Raw genomic sequence first — 8,094 nt, forward strand, 5'->3', positions numbered from 1 at the left:
CCCATTGTCTTGGAATCTTCATGGCTTCTCCAGTGCCTTCCACCGAGTAGGAGCCTGGTGAGTATGTAAGCAGATGAATGAAGCCACAGACTCTGCTCTATTGTGTTACCTCTTTCTCTTACAGATAATAAAAAGAATATGCAGGTAGTATGTGATACCCAGGACTTTGTAGTCTATACAGATCTAGAAAATCTCCATCTCCAGATTGTTGTGTCTTCATCTAGATAAAAATGTGATAAGAAGTTGGTTAGAGAAATCACATGTCATAATTCAGCTGTGATGTGTTAGCATGCTTTATGACTGTCTTTAGGATGCTGGCGAGGATTTTACCAGTGCCTTCCATCCCAGCTGTGGTGGATATGTTGGACTGGCCCCCAACATCTATTCTGTCTTCCTTCTGGAATGCACCTTCCAGTACTGCAGCCTAGAAGGCTATAGAGCACATTCCCAGCCTCCCTTACGGCTCTGGCTGTTCTTGCCCTCAGAGCCTGCTCACTGAGGGCCCCTACTGCTGCTGCTTTGGTATTGCTGCTGTTGGGGAGGGTCACATGACGGTGAGGTTTACTGCAGGGGTGTTTCCAGTGCTTTACTGGCCCCACAGGGGTGGCAGGAACTTCACAGCGGTGCTGGCAGCTGGCTCACTATTCCGGCATCACTTGTTCTGAAGGTGGGGGACCTCAGTGTGGCTGCCTGTGCCCCTTCAGAGCAAGAGGAGAGAACCCCCCCCCCCCCACATGGCAAGATGAGGTATCCCAGGGCAGACTTTCAGCCCCATCTCTAACTGCGGCAGAGGTAGGGGCTCCCATGGGAGCCAGTTTGGTATCTCCCCTTGTGAGACTTATTCCTGATGGCCCAGCTCCATCTTCCAACCCTTCTGATGATTCCATAGGAACCCAGATCCCTGTATTAAGTCATGTCCTGCTTAAAATAACTTGAGTGGCTTCTGTTGCCTGTAAATGAGTCCTGCCTGATGTGGCAGCCTTAGCAGCTGTAGAAATGTGTAGTTGGGTCATTTAGTGGCTCATTAGCAGGTTTTCCACTTAGAGCTTCAAGGTACAGCTGAAGTCTGTGTGTGGTTATCGGCCATGTTCATTGGAGAGAGGTGGAAATGGAAGGAAGCCCATAAAGAGAACTTTTAGGCAAGTGACCTGAATCTGAAATGACCTTTTCAGAGAGAAGACTGTGCTATGTCCTTTCTGGGGGTATTTTCTCTGGCTCTTACTGTTGTTGATTCCGTCTGTATTGAAGTCTCCTCTTTCCTCTTTTGCCTCCCTTTTTAATGTTTATTATTTTTGAGAGAGAGAGAGAGAAAGTGAGAGAGAGAGAAAGAGAAGGAATGCAAGAGGGGGAGGATCAGAGAGAGAGAGGGAGAGGGGGACAGAGGATCCCCAACAGGCTGCCTGCAGGATGACAGCAGCCCACACGATGTGGGGCTCAAACTCGCAAACCTTGAGATAATGACCTCAACTGACTGAGCCACCCAGGTGCCCTTCTATTGCCCCTTTTAACTCCTGAATGTCCACATGTTTTCTTTTAAGCGAGTTAATCAGGAGCTCACCGCTACAGAAATATTTCTACATAAACCCGCCATTGCTTACTTCTGGATACAGAGAAATTATCCCAATGCCCAAATCATGTATTTCTGTCTTGTGCCCTGTCATCCCATCCCAGTGTAAATGGTATTTTTGCCAATTTTACTCTTGTCATTTATCAATTAAAGAAGAAGCAAAAAAATCATTTTGGGCTTAAAAAATAATGCCATAAGGTTATACTCAGAACTGTGAAATTTTAGCTCCCATAGGGACCGTGGTCATCATGTGGAGTCTTTCTTTTCACTTTGAAGATGAGTAAACTGAGGGCTGGAGAGATAGAGGGAAATGCTCCCCATGCTCACAGGCTCACTGTTGGCAGAACTGGGCTCAGAACAAGGAGTTACAATGCTGGGGAGTGTTTGGCCCCCCACATCATGTGGCTGGACTCAGAAAAGAGGCTTTGGTTTAACCTGTTTATTGTGTATTTGAGCATGAGCACATAATAAGGGAAAGATGCAAAACACTTTTTTTTTTTACTGTTTTTGCTACATATACATGTATTCATTGTGATGATTTTCTAAATAAAATAGTGTTTTTCTAATCATAGGGAGTGGCTTTTTTTTTTTTTTTAAAGCAGGACTGCTACAGTGCTAAACTCAAATTTAGTACATAAACATTTGATAAATATTTAATATAAATGGTTAATTTTTAACCATCAATTTTTTGGCTGATATTAATTATCATCATTATTTATTTAAAGAGCATTAGAGGCATCTAGGATAGTTTAAGAGAAATCAAATGTCATTATAACAGGTCAAGGGCAAGTTGGCTCCATTTCCTCTGCTTACATTCTGAATGTGCCAGAAGGTATGTAGAGCTGTGTTATCCAGAGAAAGTAGCATTCCAAGGGAGTGACCACTGAACCCATAGCAAGCTGCCCACGGTCCAGTTGACTTTGTTGAATTTTTAGAAAATGAGACTCTAATAAATTCCAGATGGGGAGATTACTAGTTCTTTAGCGTTTTAAATCTTTACAGGGTTGTAAAACCACACTGTCAGGGTTCTACGGAGAAACAGAACCAATAGAAGATTACCTCTCTATCTATCTATCTGAAGAGATTTATTATATGAAATTGGCTCATGAGATTATGGAGACTTATGAGTTCCTAGATCTACAATCAGCAAGCTGGAGACTCAGGAGACCTATGGTGTGGTCCTAGTCTGAAGGTTGGCATGCTTGAGACCCAAAGAGAGAGTATATTTTAGACTGGTGTTTTAGCTTGAAAGTAGTCAAGCAGGAAAAGTTTCCCTTCTTTGAGGGAGAGTCAGCTTTTTTTGTTCCCTTCAGGCCTCCGACCGATTGGATGAGACCCATTCACAGTAGGAAGTGCGATCTTCTTTAGTCAGTCCTGCCATATCAGATGTTAATTTCATTCGGTAGCAGTTTCACAGACACATCCAGAATGATGTTTGACCCAATGTCTGGATACCCTGCAACTCATTCAAGCCGACTCATGAAATTAACCATCACCAGTGCCATATACAATTGAGAGTTCAATAAAGGCTTTCTGAGAAGGCTGAGTTTCCCAATGTGGAAATGTTTGGCCAGGCAGGAAAATGTTAGGATGGAGTGTCAGAATTCCACCTGCTAATAAGAATGGTGGTCTTGGCATTCTACTTCTTTGCACTGATGGACACATAGGCCAATTCCATTTGTTACATTCAGTCCTGGGTAAGGTGCTGCCAGGGGATGGCAGAGGACAGGGCTCTGCTTTTGAGGAGTTTTCAGTCCTCTGGGTGGCAAGACTAACACACATGACCCAGAAAAAGAACAATTAACAAGTGGCAGTGAAGATGCTTTGAAAAGGGAGAGAGGCCAGCAGGGGTCAGTGGTTCTCAAATCTCATGTTTCAATGTCTGGGGTTCATTTGTGATTTTCACAAGTGGATAGGGGTGCTACGGGTATTTAAGGATCCTGTTAGACATCCTACAATGCACAGCACAGCCCTCCATAACAAAGAATTGTCCGTCTTAAAATATCAACAGCACCAAGTTGGGAGAAAACCTGGTGTAGGCTGGAGCAAGAGATCGGGCTTTATGGCGATAGTGAGATTCAATTGACTTTTTGATTCATTCATTCTCATAATCGTTGAATGTTTATGTAGTGCCTACCATTCTCCAATGTCTGTTTTGTCTTGAGGCTGTGGGAGGGAATAATCAAAGTAGTTCTATGGACATGAGTCTTATAGGTTCATGGGAAAAAAGAAAATTTAGGAAAAAAATAAAAATAAAGTGCAATGATTATCTGGATGGGTGCAGGGTGCCAAGGGAACACATCACAACAAGATCCATCTTTGTTAGAAGGTCAGGAAAATCCTGCCAAAGGGAAATATGCTTTAAAATACAACTCGGAGGGTGATGAGAGCTGGCCACATGAATGAGATGTGAGTGGGTGTGGAGGGCAGGGAGGGGACACTGATTGATGCTGACAGAGCAGCTGAGGTACCGGCTGGGAGGCAAGGGAGAGGGCGGTACATACAAAGAGAACAGAGAAGTGAAACTCGAGAGGAGGCAGAGCCTGCGTCTGGGAGCACCTTGAGTCAGGCCAAGAATTCAAGGTTCATCCTAGAGACAGTAGAAAATATTTCAGTCTTTTAAAGTTTTGAGGCAATGGAGTGCCAGGATTGGATATCAGTCCTGGTGACTGCGGAGAGGAGAGGAGGGGAGGGGAGGGGAGGGGAGGAGGGCCAGGGCACCATCACGGCTGGTGGGCTGTGCGGGACAAGACAGGGTGTTAGCTCATAGGGTGGGCATGGCGAAAACAGACAGACGTGGTGGCTACTGAGGAGGAAAGAGAAAGGGCACTTGGTAGAAAGTGAGAAAAGGGAATCAAAGAAGATATCTGCATATTTTGTTGGGACCAGTGGGTGTTTCAGAGCACCATTTCTTTTTTTTTTTTTTTTTTTTANAAAGTCTCCATGTTGGTGGCGGCACGGGAGCTTCTCCTCAGAGCACCATTTCTAGGGTGCACTAGAAAGGGTCCACACTCCTTTAGTAGTAGTTGGAATCATGTGAATTATAAAATGGAATGATGTCGAGTTCAGTTTTGGGTATGTGGAGCTTGAGCTTTCGCAGAGGTATTCCACTAGATCTGCCAATTAGCCCCTCAGAGCTCTGGGCCAGAGATAGTCATCTGCGAATCATGTGGTTGATGAGACTGTAGAGTGAGAACAGGAGAAAAGTGCTCTTAGAAACGGCAACATTTAGGGGCGTCTGGATGGCTCAGTCGGTTGAGCGTCCAACTATATTGATTTCGGCTCAGGTCACGATCTCACAGCTTGTGAGATCAAGCCCTGTGTCAGGCTCTGCGCTAATAGCACAGGGCCTGGTTGGGATTCTTTTTCTTCCCCTTCCCTGTTTGTACTCTCTTTCTCTCTCTCTCAAAATAAATAAATAAACTTAAAAAAAAAAGAAATGGCAACAAGGACACGTGGAAGGTGAGGAGCTTGCAAAGGCTCCTGAAGGGTGAGCCAGAAGAGTGGAAGCAAAACCAGAGGAGTGTGGTGTTGGGGAGAATAGGGGAGATGATGTGGAGAGAAAAAGCACTGCTGTGTGTTCTCCCACTGCCGACTGTTGCTCAAGAGAAGGCCTCGAGCTGTCCATGCCTTTGGGAACATGGTGATTCGTGGAGACTTGAGAGAGCAGTCTGATGGAGGATGGCGGATGGAACCCAGGCTGGAGTGGATCAAGGAGAAGACGGCAGCGGAGAGCATCTACAGAAATGGGTGACATGTAGCCAGGGGTATAGCTGCTCTGGTCAGCAACCGCTACAGCGTGGATGCTCACCCACTGGCCAGAGCGGCTGCAGGACGGTGTAGTACGAAAGCATTCTGATTGATACCCAGCCTGGCTGTAGCCCTGGTGGGTGCATCTTCCAAATAAAGAGGTAGGATGGCTTGTTTGACCATTCAGTCTGGGGGGTGGGGGGGGAGCGGGGAAGAAAAACGAAAATCTGGGACATGTCCTTGTTAATGGGTGACCCGTGCCTGGAAGGATGATGGTTCATTGAGTCATTTGGCATAGTGCCTGAAGCAGAGTACAAGACAATGTCAAGGTCATTTGAAGGTGACCTCAGTGAGATTTTTCAAACCTCACACCTCTGACATGCACATGTTTATACCTGTAACCGAATTCGTGGCAGTTCTGCAGACAATTATTAGCTAAAGAGGATAAAATGCGTTGAAGAGATAAAACTTTCTATACATTATAGATAGTGTGTAAGTCTTACCTAGCAAGACACTTCCATTAGCAGAAAAAAATAATGGCCTTTTTCAACAAGATGACTGTCACAAAGAAAAAATGTAGGCAGTCAAATGATTTATTTCCCCATCCGTATTGAGTTTATTCATGGGGAGATTCACCTTGTGAACTAGTAATTTTCTGGGCTAAGAAAAAGCAGCAGGCGGTATTCTTTTTAGGGAATGCTGATTTTTTTTTATGGTGGGTTTCTTTTGGCCTAAAAAAATCATCTAAGTCTGTGGCTTTGATATCAGGGAAAAGGCTTCTTTCAATTGCTTTAACCTTTTTCAAAAAGTGACCTGTTGGGATAAATGTTCTCATGCTGAGAATCAAGGTTTTATCCGATATCTAAAGTTAGGCAGGCAGAGCGGGAAGCAGGCCACTTTCTTGAAGTGGTTTAAGAGAAATTCAAGATCTCAGATGGAGAGAAAGAATGCTGATGAAAGGTCAAGTTTAAGACCCATACTGTAGGCAATTAAAAAAATAAAAAGCCAGACCCCGCTCTTATGCCAGGTGTGGCTGACACCGGGACAAGGGACCAGCATTGGACCAGGAATGACCAACTTGGAGGAAGCATTCTGGCAGATTCTTTCATTTTGGGGAAACATTGGAGGCCAGTTCAGGCAGGGGGGTGTGGGCAGGAACAAGCGTGGGTCTGTGTGGCAGAGTTTGGTCTGTGGGAGGTCAGAGAAGTTAGGACCAAACTCACATAATTGAGGTCCTGGGATCTTCAGTTAGAGGCACAAGTGATGTCCCCTTTCTCCCCGCATGGTGTCCTCTTGGTGACCTCTGTTCAGGTATCCCCATCTCCCCTGTCCCTCCAGCCCCTTGGGTTGCATCTTCAACCAACTCACCTCCAGCCCTGCACTCACACAGCCCCTGGTGTCCATGACCCCATGGGTTAGCAGGTCATTTCCTGTCTTGACCATGACTTAGGCTCGTGTTCATTTTCTTTTTTTCCTTGTTCATATTCATTTTCTGTTATTCTACCTGCTTGTGGGTTTCCTTGCCCATCTGAATCTCCCAGACCCTGACCTTGGTCAAGAGTGATTTTGCGATTTTACGTATTGCTTCTATCACATGTCAATGTCTTGAAGTGGCATTGATGATAAAACTACATTTCATCCCTTCCAGGCATCATACATAGTCCAGAAGGAGTATTGTGAATTCCAGAATGTCTGTAATCCTACACAGAAGGCACCTCTGTGGGAACTCAGGTGTGCAAGTGGGGAGCAGCGAGGAAGGCTTGGGGACACAGGCTTCATGACCATTCCCGTACACAGACCACATAGAGAAGGCTTACCTCCTGGAGCAGAGACTACTCCCCACTTCCCCAGGCCTCCCTGCAGATAGACTGGGCAATGGTGCTGACAAGAGGGGTGAGAAGAAGCCACTAAGCTATCCCATGTGACCCTCCTGTCTTCTCTTCCCCAGCTGTGGCCACCTTGCTGGGCACACTCCGCATGGCATATGTAGTGCAAGGTGGAGGAGAAGCTCTGACTCACCTGAGCAAGAAAACCATTATGATGTGAGCCCACGCCAGAGAGTCTGGGTTTTCTTGTACAGCATTGCTTAGCTCCCACTAACCTCTTCTCTTTGAAGGTCTTTTCCAAAGTGACCTGAACAGGGGATGTACATTGTCCCTGAGATTCACTGATACCTATATTCCACTCTGTACTCCTGGTCAGCATTTGGGATTTGGAAATCTGCTCACCCGTCCACGATGTCCTCACTTGTGTGTCCCGTGGTTTGGGCTTCAGAGCCTGTTGAATGTTCGGACCCCTGGGGCAGTGCTGGGAGCTCCATAGATGCTGAGCAGTAAACCAGTTTGTGTCTCCCGTGAGCTCCCAGTCTTGAGGTTCTGGTAGACAGTGCACTGTTTCGCCGGCCAACATTCTTCGGTGGACACTCACTGGCTAACTGTCTGGGTCCCTTCCTTTGGTTCCACATGCCATTCACCTTTTCCGTGAAATGCTCTGCTTTATGTGCTATATTTCCCAGTATAATGAACGCAGGTCAGGATGGAGCCTAGGAGGATTCTTGGATACAAAGGGGCTGCGCAAGGAACTTCATTTAAGCAGACACCCTTAAGGAGCAGGAAATCCCAAAGCTTGATTTTGATGACTACTTACTCTTCTGCTTCTCCAGTTTAGGGACCCAGAATTCTGAGACTTCTCTTTGCTTCTCATGGGATTTTGGACTACACTTATCTTGCAGGGAGAGGAAAACAGCCCCCTCCCTCCCCCCCTCCCCCGGCTTGGTG

The sequence above is a fragment of the Crocuta crocuta genome, unplaced genomic scaffold, assembly GCF_008692635.1.
Source record: "Crocuta crocuta isolate KB4526 unplaced genomic scaffold, BGI_CrCroc_1.0 scaffold89, whole genome shotgun sequence".
Taxonomy (NCBI): Eukaryota; Metazoa; Chordata; class Mammalia; order Carnivora; family Hyaenidae; genus Crocuta; species Crocuta crocuta.